The sequence below is a fragment of the Balaenoptera borealis genome, assembly GCF_965194805.1.
Source record: "Balaenoptera borealis genome assembly, chromosome: 12".
In the NCBI taxonomy this organism is placed as follows: domain Eukaryota; kingdom Metazoa; phylum Chordata; class Mammalia; order Artiodactyla; family Balaenopteridae; genus Balaenoptera; species Balaenoptera borealis.
Genome location: NC_138869.1, coordinates 58,678,684 through 58,699,507, shown reverse-complemented (window position 1 = coordinate 58,699,507; position 20,824 = coordinate 58,678,684). Strand labels below are relative to the sequence as shown.

Genomic DNA, 20,824 nt, shown 5'->3' with positions numbered 1-20,824 from the left:
AACTTTCAGAAGAGAAACAGAACTGATCTCCAAAATACAAAACAAGGGGGCAGGTTATGTGAAGGTCAAATACTAGTTAAACTCACTTACAGTTGAAAAGAAAAAACATGTCCCTAGAAAATGGGTGGCGCATCTTAATTCTAGATGGCCATGTGGTAACTGCTGATTTTCATTCACTTTATTTTTGATGAAGCACTAGAGAAAAATGGATAGAATGATAGGATTTCAGAACTGGATAAGCCTTTAAATAATAGTGTAACCTATTCATTGTGGAGATGAGAAAATGAAGCTTCTAGGACATTATATATTTCAGAGCCACAGAGCTCAGGAGTGTGGGTACCAGGACCAGAACTCACTCTTCAGATGTTTAGTTCTTTATGGTTGACTTTCTTTAAGAAAATTCATTTTCATAATCCAAGTCCACTTTCAAATAACACTATGTTACTTCATGGGTAGTACTTTATAATAACAAAATAATCCTAATTTCTCCCTCCAGTCTCTTTTATCATTGCTGTCATTTATTTCACTTACACATAAGCATACATAAATACATTGTGGACAAATTATTATTTTTATATCAACTAAAGAAAAATGTTTTAATTTTACCTTTAAAAAAAGAAAATTCATTTTTAGAGATCTTTATATTCTCTATTTTTAATAGCATGCTATTGAGAACCAGAGGCAGTTCTCACAATATTACTTACTTAAATTTACACCATTCAGGAAGCAATCTCAATAATAACCCCTATTTCAAGCTCCTGGTCAAAAACATCCACTATGTGTTGTGGTGCTTACAGAATCAAAACTTACCACGGAACAACTTCTTTCCTTCTCCTTCTTCATCCTTCTCAGCAATACATTCATTTTCTTCCCACTGAGTTTATGGTGCCTGATGAGGGGCTGTGTTTCCCATGAGACTTATGACTCCTAGGTTGTGTTTCCCTGGGATGCTAATGACTCACTTGAGACAACCAAGTCCATTGACGAGACAATTCTCTCCTTACTCTCCTATCGTGACCACATCTTCAGGTCCATCCAAAGGGAATGGAAACTCAATTGGGAAATGGGTCATCAAAGCACAGACAGGATGCATCAGGGAGAAAGGTTAGTGAATGCCACCCTCGGTGATCAAAGACCAGTAAGGTCTCATAAGCACCATCTTGGACAGAAGTCAGGAAATATCTACCAGGATCTCTAATTTTTAGGACTTTGTAGTCTTCCAAATGTAAAGAAAGTTACCTCTATTCCTTATTCAAAAAAAAATAATTAGTAATTAACAGCACATTCCTTAAAGAGAAATAATGCTTACACTCCCTTCCTGAGAGCAGCAGGGAGGAAGAGACCTTGCGAGACGAGGTCTTGCTTCCTGGTCGGTTTTGAGGGTACATGGTGATGAGGAGGGAGGCTTTAGGGAGGAGAGGAAAGCAGATTGCATCAAACTGGATCAGCTGAATGCTGCTTTAGGGCCTGCAAAGTGGCCCTAAGGACTTGATATTGGAAACATGTATGGATCCCCAAGCTAATTCCCCATTCGGTCCATTGCCCAAACCAGAAGGCTGAGGGTTGTCAATAATCTTCCCTCCCCTTGAACCTTTATCATTCGCACCACTTCCAAAATATCTGAATCTGCCCCTCCCCCTCCATTCGCACCATCACTCCTTGGCACCTGTGACATATTGCCCTGCAGCTCCCTCCAAACTAATCCCCTTCCCCTCAACTCCATTTTCCACACTGTCACCAGCTAATCCATCTGAAATTCAAATTGAATCTAGTCTCTCCTTACTTGAAGCCATTGAGCAGGGACAAAATTCAAGCTTCTTCTTCTTCTTTTTTCTTTTTTAATATTTATTTATTTATTTGGCTGTGCCAGGTCTTAGTTGCGGCATGCAGGATCTTCGATCTTTAGTTGCGGCATGCAGAATCTTTAGTTGCAGCATGCAAACTCTTAGTTGCAGCATGTGGGATCTAGTTACTTGACCAGGGATCGAACCCGGACCCCCTGCATTGGGAGGGCAGAGTCTTAGCCGCTGGACTACCAGGGTAGTCCCAAAATTCAAGCTTCTTAACACGGCATATAAGACTTCCCAGTCTGGCTCAAACTTTCTGTTCAATCTTATTTTCTGGCTCAACACCTCCAATTTTCCCTAAAAAATTCAGCTCCCTTTTGCCACACAATTGTCTGACTCCAGCATCTCTGTCTGTATTGACAGTCCACTCCTCCAGCCTGTCATGTCTTTCACTCTCATCACTGGGCAAATTCCTACTCATCCTTCAAGGTCCATTTCTATTATCACTGCCACTGAAGAGCCTTCTCTAAAGTTTTCAGGCAGGGTGCTTCTCTGCCCTGTGTCCTCGTACTCTGTTTCCTTATTACTTATATGTATTATAGCCTGAAGTTCACTGTGTTATAACCCCACTAGCACATTAGTCTTCCTTACATAGACAGTGAGTTTCTAATAGAAAGATCCTGATAGATTTTTTTTAGCAGTTCAAATTCTTATCAGGTACAGTTCCACAAATGTTCACTGAAGGTTAACCATGAATCTACCACTGCACTAAATACTAGAGATGCAAAGATTAGCCATAAATGGTGTCCACTGTAATTTCACTCAAGGCCTGTCTCCTTTGCATCCTAAGTATACAAACAGTTGGAAAGCAGAGAAAAATTTTGCGTGCTCTACACTGGCTAAACTCCTCTGCAATGTGGTGATTCTCTGGTACACCAAAATCAGTGGTGAGACATATCACACGTAATACATGCAATTTTAGCTCTTACCAGTGCTCTGGTCCCTGGATAGAACAGATGACATCATTGTTACCCCTGTGCCGTATACCAGGGCTTGACAACCACTGAATTCTCATGACATGTTTGTGGTATGAGTAAAGATTGGTTGGATGGATGCATGGACAGATGAGTTAACGGATGAGCTACTGGGATGATGGGCATATGTGTAAATTTGAGTTCCTGATCTTCCTCCCATGAGTATCCATTGCACTTGGCAGTTAATACTGTGGACTTTCTTGTGGTTGCCAAGGGGAAGGGGGTTGGGGGAAGGATGGAGTGGGAGTATCTGTATGTATAACTGAATCACTTTGCTGTATAGCAGAAATTAATACAACATTGTAAATCAACTATACTTCAATTAAAAAAAAAACTGTTGACTTTAAGGTTATACTATTTGCTGATTCTTAAAACCATCACTGTTTTTCTGGGCTGCCCCTGTTGTGTGTAGGTATAAAGAATGGAAACTACATTTTTCAGATGTCCCCTGCCAGCGTGAGTCTGGTTAGATTCCACCAGTGAGAGGCACTTACATGAGATGCAAAAACAGAAGGGGATTTGCCTGTGGCTTTCACACGTCTTACAAGAAATTACCCACTAGTGCCATAGGCAAATGAGTAATTGAGGGTGGCTTTGTTGAAATTCCTAAACTTCTGAATTCCCCGCCTGTTACCCCCAACTGGAGTATAGAATTCATAGTTAATGAAGCATTGGGTAGAATACCAAGAAAAGTTTTGCCTCTAATTTTGCCTACCAAGGCTTGAAAGCAAGACCTAAATAGATCAAACTGTTTTTAAGTAACTTAATTGCATCCAAGAACAAGTCCTGAAATATTTATACGAATACAAAAATATCCAACACCTATAAAGGTAAAACTCACAATGTCTGCATCTAACAAAAACTTACCATGTATGTAAAGAAACAATAATGCAACTGTAATGAGGGGAAAAATAAATCAATTAAAACTAACAGAGATGACACAGATGATAATCAACAAGAACATTAAAACAGTCATTATAACTATAATCCATATGTTCAAGAACTAGAGGAAGAATTTAATACGTTAAGTAGAGACATTAGAATATGTATTTTTTAAAAGACCCAAAATCAAACTTCTAAAGATGAAAGTTGCATTAAAGGCAGATTAGAAATTATGAAAGAATATATTAGTGAACATGAGAACCTAGACTCAGAAACTATCCACAATGAAACTCTAAGAAAAAAGTACTGAAAAAAGAATGAATAGAGTATCAGTGAGCTGTGGGAAAACCTCAGTGGCCTAACATACATGTAATTTGTGTTCACAATGGGAGAGGGAAAGAAAAAACAGTTGATGACATAGAGACTGAAAACATTCTAAATTTGAAAACAATTATAAATCCACAGACCCAAGAAGCTCAATGAACTACCAGGACAAGAAATCTGAAGAAAACTTCATCAAGGCATATCATGATTTATTTGCTTACGACCAGTGCTAAAGAGAAAACTCTTAAAAGTTGCTGTAGAATAAAGAAACACTATATACAGAGGGAAAAATAAAGATAAGAATGACAGCAACTTTCCTGTTGAAGACAATGCAAGATAGAAGACTTTGTTTTAGCAACATTTTTAAAGTACTGAAAGAAAAAAACGCCAATTTTGAAATCTTTTCCCACCAAAAATACGTTTCAAAAATGAAAGTGAAATTAAGGACTTTTTCAAACATATCAAAGCTGAAAAAATTTATTTCTAGCAGACCTAAACTATAAAAAATGCTAAAGGAAGCCCTTCAAGCAGAAGAAAAGTGATACCAGACAGAAATCTGGATCTGTATAAAAGAATACAGAGCACCATAAATGTCAACTATGTGGGTAAATACAAATATTTTTTGTTGTTATTTAATTTTCTGTAAAAGATAATCAACTGTTGAAGCAAAATAATAATGTATTGTAGGGTTTATAATATTTGTAAAAGTAAAATGTCTGACAACAATAGCACAAAATCCAGGAAAGGAAAAATAGGTATAAAAGGTTCTAGTACAAAAGAAGATGTGTTGTAATATTACATAAAGACAGACCCTGAGGGGCTTCCCTGGTGGCGCAGTGGTCGAGAATCTGCCTGCCAATGCAGGGGACACGGGTTCGAGCCCTGGTCTGGGAAGATCCCACATGCCGCGGAGCAACTAGGCCCGTGAGCCACAATTACTGAGCCTGCGCGTCTGGAGCCTGTGCTCCGCAACAAGAGAGGCCGCGATAATGAGAGGCCTGCGCACCTCGATGAAGAGTGGACCCCACTTGCCACAACTAGAGAAAGCCCTTGCACAGAAACGAAGACCCAACACAGCCATAAATAAATAAATTAATTAATTAATTAAACTTTAAAAAAAAAAAAAAGACAGACCCTGATAAGTTAAGGATGGATATTGTAAACCCTAAAGCAAACACTATAATAACATAAACTGAAATAATAAGCCAGAGATGAAATAGAAACATAATTAATCAAAAAGAAGTCAGAACATTTTTAAAAAATTGACAAAGAATAGGTTGGACCAAAAGAAAATGAATAAAAAGTTGATATATTTTAATGCATTCACATCAATGATAACATTACATACAAATGGTCTAAGTATCTCAATTAAAGGTGGAAATTGTCAGATTGGATAAAAAGCAAGATTCAACTCTATGCTGCCACATGAACCTCACATTAAATAAAAAGACACAGCAATTCTCCAATAAAATGATGGAAAAAAGATAGACCGCACTTTCAGAAGAAACCAGGAGTAGCTTCTACATTAATATCGATGAATATTTCAGAACAAAGGATATTATAAGGATAAAGAGATTCATTTCACATGTTAAAGGTATCAATTCATGAATAGAACATAAAAATCTTAGATGTTTATGCAATTAATATCAGAGCTATTTCTACATACATGAAACAGAAACTGACAAAACTGCAGATATATAGATAAATCCATAATTGTAGTTGGCAATTTCAAAAACACTTTCTCGACTACTGATAGAAAAAGTAGTCAGAAAATCAGCAAGAGTAGAGATGTTAATAAAATTACCAACCATCATGACCTATTTGATATTATAGATCACTCCACCCTGAAACCACAAAATACACATTTTTTGCAACTGTACATCAAATATTTACCATGACAGACCATATTCTAGGTCATAAAAAGAGTCTCAATAAATGTAAAAGTATTCTAACCATACAAAGTATACTCTTTACTGCAGTAGATTTAAATTAGAATAAATAATAGCCCACACACCTATGGTCACCTAATCTATGACAAAGGAGGCAAAAATATACATGGAGAAAAGACAGCCTCTTCAATAAGCAGTGCTGGGAAAACTGGACAGCTACATGTAAAAGAATGAAATTAGAACACTCCCTAACACCATACACAAAAATAAACTCCACATGGATTAAAGACCTAAATGTAAGGCCAGACACTATAAAACTCTTAGAGGAAAATGTAGGCAGAACAATCTTTGACATAAATCACAGCAACATCTTTTTTGACCCTCCTCCTAGAGTAATGTAAATTAAAACAAAAATAAACAAATGGGACCCAATTAAACTTAAAACCTTCTGCACAGCAAAGGAAACCATAAACAAGACGAAAAGACATCCCTCAGAATGGGAGAAAATATTTGCAAATGAAGCAACTACCAAAGGATTAATCTCCAAAATATATAAACAGCTCATACAGCTCAATATCAAAAAAACAAACCACCCAATCAAAAAATGGGTGGAAGACCTAAATAGACATTTCTCCAAAGAAGACATACAGATGGCCAAGAGGCACATGAAAAGATGCTCAACATCACTACTTATTAGAGAAATGCAAATCAAAACCACAGTGAGGTACCACCTCATACCAGTCAAAATGGCCATCATAAAAAATCTACAAACAATAAATGCTGGAGAGGGTGTGGAGAAAAGGGAACCCTCATACACTGTTGGTGGGAATGTAATTTGATACAGCCACTGTGGAGAACAGTATGGATGTTCCTTAGAAAACTAAAAACAGAATTACCATATGACCCAACAATCCCACTACTGGGCATATACCCAGAGAAGACCATAATTCAAAAAAACACATGCACCCCAATATTCATTGCAGCACTATTTACAATAGCCAGGACATGGAAGCAACCTAGATGTCCATCAACAGAGGAATGGATAAAGAAGATGTGGTACACATATACAATGGAATATTACTCAGCGATAAAAAGGAATGAAATTGGGTCATTTGTAGAGACGTGAATGGACCTAGAGAGTGTCATACAGAGTGAAGTTAGAAAGAGAAAAGCAAATATTGACACAATAATGCATATATGTGGAATCTAGAAAAATGGTATAGATAACCTTATTTGCAAAGCAGAAATAGAGACACAGACGTAGAAAACAAATATATGGATATCAAGGGGAAAATGGGTTGGGTGGGAGGAATTGGGAGACTGGGATTGACACATATACATTATTGATACTATGTATAAAATAGACAACTGATGGGAACATTCTGTATAGCACAGGGAACTCTACCCAAAGCACTGTGGTAACCTAAATGGGAGGAAAGTCCAAAAGGGAGGGGATATCTGTATGTGTATGGCTGATTAATTTTGTTGTGCAGTGGAGGCTAACACAACATTGTAAAGCAACCATACTCCAATAAAAATTAATAAAAAAAATTTATAGGTTAAAAAAAGTAAATTGCAAACATCATAACATTTTACTCTTAAAGACTTTGGCATGCCTCTCCCAAGAATGAAGACATTTTCTTGCATAACCATAAAAATAAAAGAAATAAATAATGGAGGATCTTGGAAAAATCGTCAAATATTTTGAAACAAAACAACAAAATACTAATTAACTCACAGGTCAAATAAGAAGTCAAAAAAGAAATTAGAAGATAAATGAACTGAATGCAAATAAAAACAAGACATTTCCAAATATGTGGGCTGTAGTAAAGGCAGTAATAGAAAGAAATTGATAGCACTAAATTCCTATATTTGAAAATAAGAAAGCCTCAAATCAATGACCTATTTTCTACCTTAAGAACAAGGAATAAGAAAAACAAATTAAACCCAAAGTAAGGAAAAGAAAGGAAGTAAGAAAGAGCAGAGAATATATCACTGAAATAGAAAACAGAAAAATAGTAGAGTAAATCAATGAAAAGAACAGCAGTTTCTCTGAGAGCATCAATAAAATTGATTTTAAAAAATTCTAGGCAGGGCTTCCCTGCTGGCACAGTGGTTAAGAGTCTGCCTGCCAGAGCAGGGAACACAGGTTCAAGCCCTGGTCCAGGAGGATCCCTCATGCCACGGAGCAACTAGGCCTGTGCACCACAACTACTGAAGCCCGTGTGCCTAGAGCCCATGCTCTGCAACAAGAAAAGCCACCTCAATGAGAAGCCTGCGCACCACAACAAAGAGTAGCCTCCACTAGCCATGACTAGAGAAAGCCCACACACGGCAACGAAGACCCAACACAGCCAAAAATAAATAAATAAATAAATTTATTTTTTTTTTTTAAATTCTAGGCAAATTGATTAGGAAAAAAGACAGCAAACACAACTTATAAGCATCAGGAATGAGAGAGGTAAAATTACTAGATAGATTCTACAACTATTAAAAAGGATAATAAAGAAATATTGTGAGCACCTTTATGCCAATACACTCAACATCTTTGGTGAAATGGGTGGATTCCATAAAAGGCAAAAACTACCAAGCACACTTAATAAAAAACAGATACCTGGAATGTACTATATAAAGAATTGAATTTGTACATTAAAAACTTCTCACAAAGAAAACTTCAGGCCCAGATGGCTTCCCTGGGAATTCTTTCAAATATTTAATGAAGAAATGATATCAATCGTGCACAAATTCCTCCCAGAAAATTGGGGAGTTGAGCATTCTTCCCAACTCATTTTACTGAGAATAAAAATATTACTCTGATATCCAAACTAGGCAAAGATATTACAGGAAAAGAAAAATATAGACAAATAGCACTTACTACCATAAATACAAAAATTGTTAAAAACGATTTAGCAAATCAAACTGAAAAATATGAAAAGTGTAATAAATCATGACTGTGTAGGAAAGAATTTCCCCTAGCCAAAGAGAGGTCTAGCCTTTACCCTTGACCCTTGTTTTCATTGTCATTTGTCTCTAGGTATTTCTTGATTTCCTCTTTGATTTCTTCAGTCATCCATTGGTTGTTTAGTAACATATTGTTTAGCATCCATGTGTTTGTGGTTTTTTATAGTTTATTTTTTCCTGTAATTTATTTCTAATCTCATAGCATTGTGGTCAGAAAAGATGCTTGATATGATTTCAATTTTCTTAAATTTATTGAGGTTTGATTTGTGACCCAAGATGTGATCTATCCTGGAGAATGTTCCACGTGCACCTTAGAAGAAAGTGCATTCTGCTGCTTTTGGATGGAATGCCCTATAAATGTCAATTAAGTCCATCTGGTCTAATGTGTCATTTTAGACCTGCATTTCCTTATTGATTTTCTGTCTGTATGATCTGTCCATTGGTGTAAATCGGGTGTTAAAGTAACCCACTATTATTGTGTTACTGTTGATTTCCCCTTTTATGGCTGTTAGCATTTGCCTTATATATTGAGGTGCTCCTATGTTGGGTGCATGTATATTTATAATTGTTATATCTTCTTCTTGGATTAATGCCTTGATCATTATGTAGTGTCCTTCCTCGTCTCTTGTAACAGTCTTTGTTTTAAAGTCTACTTTGTCTGATATGAGTATTGTTACTCCAGCTTTCTTTTGATTTCCACTTGCATGGAATATGTTTTTCCATCCCCTTACATTCAGTCTGTATGTGTCCCTAGGTCTGAGTGAGTCTCTTGTAGACAGCATATATATGGGTCTTATTTTTGTATCCATTCAGCCAGTCTACATCTTTTGGTTGGAGCACTTAATCCATTTACATTTAACGTAATTATCTATATGTATGTTTCTATTGCCATTTTCTTAATTGTTTTAGATTTGTTTCTGTAGGTCTTTTTTCTTCCCTTCCTCTTTTGTTCTTTTCTCTTATGGTTTGATGACTGTCTTTAGTGTTGTGTTTGGGTTGCTTTTTCTTTTGTGTGTGTGTTTCTATTGTAGTTTTTTGGTTTGTAGTTCCCATGAGGTTTTGATATAGCCGTCTCTATAATATACAAGGTTGTTTTAAGTTGCTGGTCTCTTAGATCAGCTCAGTGCTTTGTGACCACCTAGAGGGGTGGCATAGGGAGGGTGGGGGGGAGACGCAAGAGGGAGGAGGTAATGGGGATATATGTATATGTATAGCTGATTCACTTTGTTATAAAGCAGAAACTAACACACCATTGTAAAGCAATTATATTCTAATAAAGGTGTTAAAAAGTTGCTGGTCTCTTAATTTCAAAAGCAATTTCCATTTCCTGCTTTTGTACTCTCCTCATGATTGCTGGTTTTGATATCATATTTGTGTGTGGATTATTTCCTACTTTTACGGTATGTTTGCCTTTCCCAGTGAGATTTCCCATTTGAGATTTTCTTGTTTCTAGCTGTGGCCTCTTTTTCCCCACCCCCAACACCTAGAGACGTTCCTTTAGGATTTGTTGTAGAGCTGGTTTGGTGGTGCTGAATTCTCTTAACTTTTGCTTGTCTGTAAAGCTTTTGATTTCTCTGTCAAATCTGAATGAGAGCCTTGCTGGGTAGAGTATTCTTGGTTGTAGGTTTTTCCCTTTTATCACTTTGAATATATTGTGCCACTCCCTTCTGGCCTGCAGAGTTTCTACTGAAAAATCAGCTGATAACCTTATGGGGATTCCCTTGTATGTTATTTGTTGCTTTCCCCTTGTTGTTTTTAATATTTTTCTTTGTATTTAATTTTTGTCAGTTTAATTACCGTGTGTCTCTGCACGTTCCTCTATGGGTTTGTCCTATATGGGACTCTCTGTGTTTCCTGGATTTGGGTGACTGTTTCCTTTCACATGTTAGGGAAGTTTTCAGCTATAATCAATTTAGGAGTGCCTGGGTAAGGGTACCTGTTTTCAACAATTAAAATGATTCATCCATGCCTTCTCCTCTCATCCAGTGGCCAGATCCTTAGTAACTCAAATCTCTTTTACCACAGCCTCAATCCAAGCATCATGTCCTGCCACCCTGCAGGTGGGCCCAAGGTCCTCTACACTATATTCTCCGATTGGGGCAGAACGCTGCTAAAATCTTTCATGGTTCTCCATGGCCTGCAGTTAAAGACCCTCCCTTAATGGAGCATCTAAAACCCCTGGTAATCTGGCCTTTCTCATCATGTCTTCCTCTCTCAGCTCAAACTGCTCACATTTCCCCAGGTGCCCTGTGTCCTTATGATCATTTATACCTTTGCCCAGACTATTCCCTTTGCCTGGAATGTTGCCCACCCCCCTCATCTGCTTAAAATTCAAATCTCTGTGTTAAGAGATTCTTGGTAAAAAGGCTTGGCTCTTTTTGTAAAGGAAAATTGTGTTTTTTCCCTCATGTTCAGGTCTTGTTCAAAACATCCCTGTAACTCTTATCACGGTGCTACGTGGGCTTTCCCTGTCTATGGGACCCCTCCTCTAAACCCTAAGCCACTGAAGCACCTGGATTGGGTTCTATTCAGCTCATTCCCAGATTCTAGCACAGTGCCTGGAACATAGGAGGCACCTCTCAACGTCCCTTAAGTGGCTGATTGATATTTTAATTTATTTTCTCTCTTTTTTAACTAACTGAAAAAGATGGCTTAGAATAGAATGCGACAATGTTGGCATGCCCACAGCTACATGATATAAAGATCTGTATCATTATTAACATAATGAAAATGTGTGAAAGTATGTGCCTGTACAAGGACATCTGAGCAGTGATTTTTCATTCTCTGCCTGACATTGCTAGATAAAAAAATTTCACTGGACCCTCAAACATGATTTATTTTCCCCAAAGATGGCTGGGCTCCATGTGTAGATAGGCATGGAGAATTTTGGAGACAAAAACATGATCAGATTATTATTACCTGGATGGTTTTGCTTATTATTTTTCTCTGTAGTCATAGATAAGAGTCCCATAGATGAGGGACGAACTTACTTGAGACAAAGAAACTAAAGCACCCATTTTGGATTTACAGTGTCCTGTGTTTGTCACAAATTTATCTCCTAGTGGGGACAGTTCATGGAATTTCCATATTTGAAGCCCCTGGTTTAACTCTTGTTAACCCAGAGTTCACAGAAAGAAGAAAAGAAAATTGAGTAAGGGGTGTCCCTTCCTATTTTATCTTCATCTCAGTAAGAAAGCTTGGAAATTTTATAATCACGTGTTGTGATATGAGTACTCCATCCTGTTGACTAATCTACAGACATCACATGGTTACGTGACCCACACCAAACCTACCTCTACACATACGACATTCTGGGATCTTCCTGTGTTGCTATTTCTTTCCTTCTCCGCTCCTATTCATTTATTTCCACAAACCAACTCTGTAAAGTATGTCACTTAACTGTCAGAATCAAATTACTGGGTGGCAGGAAAAAAAGCCACCCATACAACAAGAGAAACATGCTATAAAGTCAGTTATCTTAAGGAGTTTTCTCTGTAGGTGATTTTGCAAATGCCCTAAAGAGTCTGAACCTCTATGAACACTGTGCTAGTTTTGTTACTCAATATATTTTTTAAACGATGGTGATTACATGCATATTTCTCCCACAGTTTCTCCTCAGAGTTGAAATATTTTCTGGTTGGAGGACAAGAGTGGTAATTAAATTGTTACTTAATCATCTCCTCAGGAAGGTAACATTTAAATTTATTGGCATTGAATAATCCTCCATGAGAGAGACCAACATCAGATTTTAAAATTGGTTAGATATTCAGAACAGAAATACTAGAGTGGGTTCAGGAGGGAGGCAATGGTGACCATGAAAGTGCTAGAAAGCAGAAAGTAGAAAGGAAGATCAAAGCAACTGCAGTTCCTTTATCTGATTGGGAGACATGGGAGAGCAGGAAGACCTTTCAAAGTAGCTAAAAGACTTCTTGGGATTTTAGAACCATGGTAGAGGGGAAATTAGGTAACTTATCTAGAATACACTGAAGAAAAACAGAGACTTGACAGATAATATTTCATTTACTTAAATGGGGTGTTATGTTAGAGAGGCATGGGGACCAGAGGAGATGCTAGGTCAGAGAGGCGTGGGGACCAGAGGGGGTGCCGGGTCAGAGAGGCGTGGGAACCAGAGGAGCTGCACTGTTAGAAAGGCATGGAGACTAGAGGGAATGCCAGGTCAGAGAGGTGTGGGGACCAGGGGGGTGCCAGATTAGAGAGGCGTGGTGGGCCAGCTAGTCTCTGTTTTCACGAAAGATCAGATGAGAAGAATCTCACTTGTGCTGCAGTAGAAGGATTTAGATCACCTCCCTGGTCATTTAAGGGCACTGAGGCTTTTTAGCATTGGATGAAGAGTGGTGAACAACTGTGTCTTTAGAATATACTATCATTTGCAGAGAACTATGCAGAAAAAAGATGAAAACATTATCTGAAGTTTGGGGGAAAAGTAATGTTCTCTTTAGTCTGAATTGATAAAATGTGTCCTATTCATTGATAACAGGTAGGAAGAAAAGGTATGACAGGTGCCTTCTGGAGTTTCTACCATGACTTCCTGCCCATCTAGCTCAGCACTGCTCAGGCTTGTAGAGGAGGCGGAGAGTGAGTTTGCTGCCCGCTCTAATTTGTCTTCCCAGCTTCCCATGTGACATGGGAATATCTCATTTCCTTTGAACCAATGGAAAAGTCCATCACTGCCATTCTAAAAACACATTCTACATAAGTGCCTATCAAAATCAAGGAAGCCTCTTTGATTTTAATACTTCTTTAAGTGTCTCAAAGGCTACAAGAAGGACATTTTGCTAAAGAACTACAGAGCTTCAAAAACTATCAGAAGAATGTTCTCTGTGGTTGCCATTTTAGATTCCTTAAATATTCATCATTGTACTTGAATCTCCTCTTTCCTCTTGAGCACTGATAATTTGCCAAGACATGTCTAAGAGCTGAAAGAGAAAGAGATGGAAAATATGGCACCGGTGATAGGGTGTGTATCAAAGAGCAATGAAGCATATTCCAAAATCCGGTCGGCACTGAATTAAGGACACTGTACCCGCACCTCCACCTTTCCAAGATTATTAGCATCCCAGGGCTAAGCTTCCTGGCACAGTCCAATACCCAGGAGAATGAGGCTTCCATTTAGTGTGTGGTGCCATAAACACTCTGGCCATGAAATAAAATATTGACAGTCTGTCAAAAGAATCAAAATTTCCTATTTTTTAACTGTCAGGCTATATGTGGCATTTTAGCTGAGTCAAGAAAAAGTACACTGATATTGTAAAATGAGCACGAGAGGACTTTGGACTCCAAAAGAAATCTGTTTTCACTCACTGATAACGATATGACCTTGGCCATATCATTTAGCATCTCTGAGGATCAGTTTCCTCAGTCGACAAATGGAAATGCTTATGTACATTCACATAAGAATTGTAAGAATTAAGTAATATAAATAAATAAAAATATATCCATTTTTACATAATATTGATAAGAACACAGTACAACTTATTTTACTTTCCCCTAAATACTTTCCCCAAAACACTTTCCCTGCCCTAAAAGTTTGACAGTTTATTCATTCATTCATTCATTCATTTATTCATTATTCATTCACTCATTCCTTGGATATTTATTAAAGACCAATTCTTGCCAGGTTCGAGGCTAATTTCTGGCTATCCCACTACAAGTAACACATAGTTGGTGTATCTAAGGTCTTTTGGGGTAGTCAGGATAAGTAAAGCAGGGGTTGCAAGCTGGCAACTGAATTAACAGACTTATTTGTCTTTGCCTATGTTTTGGGGTTTTTTTTGGCATACACACTGTTTTGTAATTTAGATTTGAGTGCTTTTGGAAGGACATTTGATCTTCAATTAGCCAAAAGTCTACTGTTTTCTACAATTTTTACCCTGGTTTATCTCTCATTTCTTTTACTTTTCTGAACCCTAAAAAGCTTTTTGTGTGTGACCTGCATGTAAACGATAACTATAGAGTAGAAAGAGTATTAATGCACACAGGTTCAATGTGTTAAAAGAAAAACAGGATAACGATGTTAACTTTAAAGTGAATAAAATAGAGGAAATGGTCCCTAATGTGTCTCACTGATGGAATCTACTTTGGCTTCCTGTCATCTAGATCCAAATCCCACGAGAGAAGAAAGCAATCACGCTCCACTATATCTCTGAGAAACATCTGCCTCTCGTACACAGATACAAGAAAACTTGGCTTGAACTCAAATTTCAAGATGAATAATTCAAGTGTAGTACATTTTGAATTATTTTAACTCAAAAATTCATTAACTGGAAAACAATCTTAAAACCATGTTAATAAAGGACATTCAATCATCTAACAGCATTTGTTTGCATTTTAATTTCATTTTCTTTCATCTGTCATACATCTTATTTGGACTACGGAATCATTTTGCTTTAAGTAGTAAAAAAAAAAAGACAGAATTTGCCTAGGTGTGGGCAGAGTTGGAATAGCAGTCCTAGTGTGAGGCCGGGATCCATCCTGGGCCTGGGTGCCTGTGAGTATAGCTGTAGGTTCCGGCCTAAATCTCAATGGGGAAAATTCTGGGTCATACAGCAGACTGGCACATCCAGGACAGTTAACAGCAGTACTACAAATTTCCAATTAATAGCTCCCAGTTATCACCTGGAAGAATACCTGGGATGCAGGAGTTACCAGCACTTCCATACCCGCCTGACCATTTCCTTGCCCAGACTTACCTGCCCCTCTATGTCCACTTTTGCCCATCCCCAGGTGTGAGAATAGGTGCTACTTGGAGAAAAGAGGCCAATCATCAGTTATATTGTATACAAATTTTGTTATTATGGGGCATTCTCACAGGACTTTGCTATATATATATCATGTTCCTTTAGAAGTTAAGTTGCCCTTGTGCTGTCTTTCTGAGACTATGAAGTGTCTGAGGTCAGGGATTCTACCTGGCCTCTTCTTCCCAATGCATTAAATATAGCATTAATTATAGTAGATACTCAATAAGTGTCCGTTTATAAATAAATACAGTTGATGAATGATCAATATAGAATTAACATCAGCAATCCTCCATCCATGACCATGTTTATGACCTGGGGAAGTCACTCAATGCCCAGATTCTTCCTTTAAGAAGTAGGGATCAAAAGGAAAAAAAGTAGGAATCCTAATACCCTAACCACCACACAGGGCTGTTGTGAGGACCAAATCAGACAGCTGGTGTGAAAGCACAATTGCAGTGATAACCCTATAGAAGTGACATGTGGACTAACAATTTTAATACTTATTGACAAAAACAAATTCTTGTGAGACTTGGCAGGCAATGTCCTCGTTCACTGGGGCCACCTCACAGGCATGATGTTTATGCAGTGTCTTCCGCCGTGATTTGTACTCTTTAGGGATAAATAATACCGATGGTCTTTACGGTGGAGTTAGTCCTTCAATGTATGTTTTATTCTAGTTTAAAAGTTAAAAGCTAAGATTATTCCTGGAGGGATTACCCATAATAATACACAAATACTGTCTGTGGTGCAGAGCAGAGATAGGTCATAGACATACAGAGGTGATATGCCTCAAGCCAGGATTGCTTTGAGGATGAAAGAGTGTCTTTCTCTCATTTCCACTCTTACCCTCTCCTAATCTTTAGAGAAGGTATTCTTACAGTATCTTGCCTCTTCCTCTTTGCTTTCAGATCATTAACAAGCTACCAGGTGAAATCTGTATACACTAGGTATATCAGTTTCTAGGACTGCCATAGCAAATTACCACAGATGGGTGGCTTCAAACAACAGAGATTTATGAAGTCCAAAATTAAGGTGTCAATAAGGCTGCACTCTCTCTAGGACCCTAGGGGAGAATCTGTCCTCTGCCTCTTCCAGCTTCTGGTGGCTCTAGGCATTCCTTGGCTTGTGGCCACATCACTCCAGACTCTGCCTCTGTCTTCACATGTCTATTCTCTCTGTATTTCTTTTTTTAATTTGGGCTTTTATTAGGACACTTGTCATCAGATTCAGGGCCCACTCAGTAATCCAGGGTGATCTCATCTCAAAAACCCTTAACTATATCTGCAAAGATCCTTTTTCCAAATAAGATCACATTCACAGGTTTAATAAACCCAAACCCTCTTCCCCCTTCCCCCCCTACACTTGAAGTTTTACTAATTAACCCAAGGCTGAAGTCTCAAGCAAAGTGGGCTGTGTTTGTATTTCACGGACATGATAAGTTAACTTCAAGCTTTCTCCTAGGTGTTTTTTTGTTCTCTCAGGGTCAGAATTCTGAAAACAGTATTTTATCAAGCTAGCTTTCTCTAACTGTATATGTAAAAAGAACTAGTTTTGGAGTTTCAAAAGAGTTTCATCTTAACCAATTTTCTCTGGGGTGTGAAGAATATTATTGGTGGCCACACAGTGTTTTTGGTTTTGTTTTTTTAAAATCATCTTTCTTTTTCTTTAGTCATAGTTTTAAAGCTAAAAGTTTTCTTAATGAATTGAACCTGAATTTCCCATTTTACAAAAGGCAACAAGAATACCAATCACACAAATGGAATACACACTCACACACCAGAAGACAGAACTGTTACAAACCCTCCAGAGGATGACTGATATGGAGCCCCAAACGAACGAAGGATCCTCAACGTCAGACACATGTCAGAACCAATTGGCAAAATGGCCAAATGCACTCAGTACTCACAAAGTGTCCTGAACATCAGACACACATCAGAACCAATTGGCAAAATGTCCAAACAGAACTTCGTGCTCAAAAGAGAAATTTGCCGGGCGCACACCGGTGGACTTACTTGGTCTTGGAGCTCGTCAGCTCTTCCAGAGGCAACTTTCCGTTCCACCAAGGAAAGCATACGCTGGCAGCCAGTGTCGAGCCGGGAAGAAACAGGGAGGAGCCCCGAAACAAATGGTTTCGGCAGCTCTAGGAACATCTCCCTAAATCCCCCTCTCGGGGCCAGCAAGCCACTGCAGCAAGCTTCTCGCAGCCATCCCGGCGGTGTGTCGTCAAGACAGCGGCTCTGCTTGGAAAACCCCGGGGAGCCAGATATCGCGAGAGCCCAGCCTCACGTTGGGAGCCTAAATCTGTTAGCGAAAGTGGGTCCAGCTGCTCGCCGCTCAAAAGCCAATAAAGAGGCAAGTTTGGTGGAAAGGAAAGCTTGCTTTATTTCAAAGGCCAGCAACCTGGAGGGGAGGGCAGACTCCTGTCCAAAGGCCGACTCCCACACACACACACTGACAATCAGTGGGCAAGAGCTTTTATAGACGGAGAGGGGGGGCTACATGCAGAAACAGCACAGTCAGCTCTGACGCTCATCCTGAAACTGGTCATCCACCAATGGTCTGACCACCATCATCTTGATTGTTTTAAGTACAGTTAATCTTCAGTTCCAGGGTTGGTTTGTTCCCATTTCTCTGAGGCCAGTTCTTGGAATTGTGGCAGCTTATGTCATGGCTACAGTCTGGTCATCATGTAGTTAACGTCTTCCACCTGGTGTGGGTTTCAATATCTACAAGACAGCTCACAGGATATGGCTCAGAATATCTATAGCCCATGAAGAGGAACTAAAAGTCCTTGACTTTGCTTACTGACTAAACTGTTATTGTTGTGTCCTGTTTGACCATTTTGTTTCTGCATTTTCTCACTTCTCTGTAAACTTAGTATTTGGCTAAAGTTTTTCTACAGACAAAAAGTCAGGCTGAGGACACGGGGGGCAAGGACCATAGGGTCCTGCTCCGTTTCAAAAGTGTACCTGAGAAACTGCTAGAAACCTCCCTCTTAGAAAGAAGGAATTGTTTGCATAAATCTAAGTGTTGTAACCTCCCCACAATTCTACTGTTTTCTAGAAAAAAGGGTGCCTCCCCCAGAAAGCCCCCAAATTCTCCAGCAGTATACAGCTGTGGGATGTGAGTCAGTCTACGCAGATGAACTACCTGGGCTTTAGCGTGTGTGCTAATTAGCATGTTAGATCATGGGGCACAAGGATGAGCCATTCACAGGTTCAAATCCCAATTCTACAACCTACCATTATATATGGTTGCCTCATTTATATAGAGATAATATATTTTAGGGTTGCCCTGAGAATTCACACATGTTAAACACTTGTTTCTGTCTTGTCCAATTAACGGTAGCTGCTAAGATTATGAATATCAATATCTACTGAACCCAGGCATCTACAAGATCCTAGAAATCACTTCTATAAACTCTTGGACCAGAAAATGTGTCCTACTAGATGGTAGGTAATACTGTGATGTCAGTAGGTTAGCATGGAGACAATAATAGTAAGAATTATTAGGGTTTTTAGAGCATTTACTAAGTACCAAGTCCTGTGCTAAACATTACACATGTGCAATATCTTTTTTCATTGAAGTATAGTTGATTGACGATATTGTGTTAGTTTCAGGTGTACAGCAAAGGGATTCAGTTACATACACACATTTTTTCACATTATTTTCCACTGTAGGTTATTACAGGATGTTGAATATAGTTCCCTGTTCTGTACAGTAAATACTTGTTGCTTATCTATTTTATGTATAGTAGTTTGTTAATCTCAAACTCCTAATTTATCCCTCCCCAACACTTCCCCTTTGGTAACAATGTTTGTTATCTATGTCAGTGAGTTTGTTTCTGTTCTGTATATAGATTCATTTGTACTGTTCTTTAGATTCCACATATAAGTGATATCATCTAATATATGTCTTTCTTTATCTGACTTACTTCACTTAGTATGATAATCTCTAAGTCCATCCATGTTGCTGCAAATGGCAATATTTCGTTCTTTTTTATGGATGAGTATTATTCCATTTTATATATTATACACACAACACACACACACACACACACACACACACACACACACACACACATATATCACATCTTCTTAAGCCAATCATCTGTCGATGGACATTTAGGTTGTTTCCATGTCTTGGCTGTTGTATATAGTGCTGCTCTGAACATCGGGGTGCATGTATCTTTTCAAATTAAAGTTTTCATCTTTTCTGAAGATACGCCTAGGAGCAGGATTGCTGGATCATTTGGTAACTCTATTTTTAGTTTTTTTAAGGAAGCTCCATACTGTTCTCCATAGTGGCTGCACATGTGCCTCCCAATGACTCCAGGAGTGCTAGTGTTATCCCGCTTCACAGGTAATGAGACTGAGGTATAATAAATTAAGTAAATTGCCCAAGATCACTCTTCACCAATGAGGTATAAGAACAAACACTTGTAAAGCATTTGCTATATGTAATCTCTCGTTACTAATTCAAGAGAGATTATTATTCTTGCTTTTAGTCTTAATGTAGTTCTATAAAATAAACACTGAGTATTATCTCATATCACTGAGATATTATCATATGAGTGAAAAACTATTACCTGGATACTCAGAATAAAGTATGGCCCTATTTCCATTAGTTATATGGATTGTTGGAAGCTGTTATTATGAAATCATCCCCACTCCATTTAAATAGGACAGACTGTAAATTTGAGTGATCTCACTGTCTCTACTTAGACAATATCCCAGTGTTTAGTGGGGGTTGAGTGATAGGGTGGGGAAGGAAGAGGGAGAGAAAGGGAGCCATAGTCTAACAGATAAATCTATCCCTTATTTTCGCAACGCTGGCGGCTGAAAGCACTGCAGGAAAGCCATCTAGGTTGGACTAGGTTTGGACAGAAGACTTTTTACAATTCTGCTGTTTACCTAAGAGAAGCATCTTGTGGTCATCCCGGAGGAATTCACTTTCCTGCTCAGTTTGCCATGGAAGAGAAGGAGGGCCTTACAAACAGAGCCCTTGGGTTTGCTCAGCTGTGAGATTTCCATTAACCACCCAAAAGTTCATCTGGGCACACCGTGTATTTGCTCAGCCCATGGTGGCATCTTCTCAAGACCCACTGTTGTCTGGAGAGCCTTCCAAAGTCCTGAGTCTGTAATAAAGCAAACAGCTTGCACAGTCATTACTGTCAGGCTCTGGTTTTA

The 20,824-nt window shown here is 38.5% G+C and overlaps 1 long non-coding RNA gene across 1 annotated transcript in view; it reads right to left on the bottom strand.

Moving 5' to 3' along the window:
- Positions 1–19,684, bottom strand: part of LOC309608543 — a 130,707-nt gene extending 111,023 nt beyond the window's left edge. Inside the window, exon 1 of the long non-coding RNA XR_014232950.1 lies at positions 17,648–19,684. This is a non-coding gene — a long non-coding RNA (uncharacterized lncRNA). The remainder of the gene's footprint in view (positions 1–17,647) is intronic.
- Positions 19,685–20,824: the final 1,140 nt, after the last annotated feature.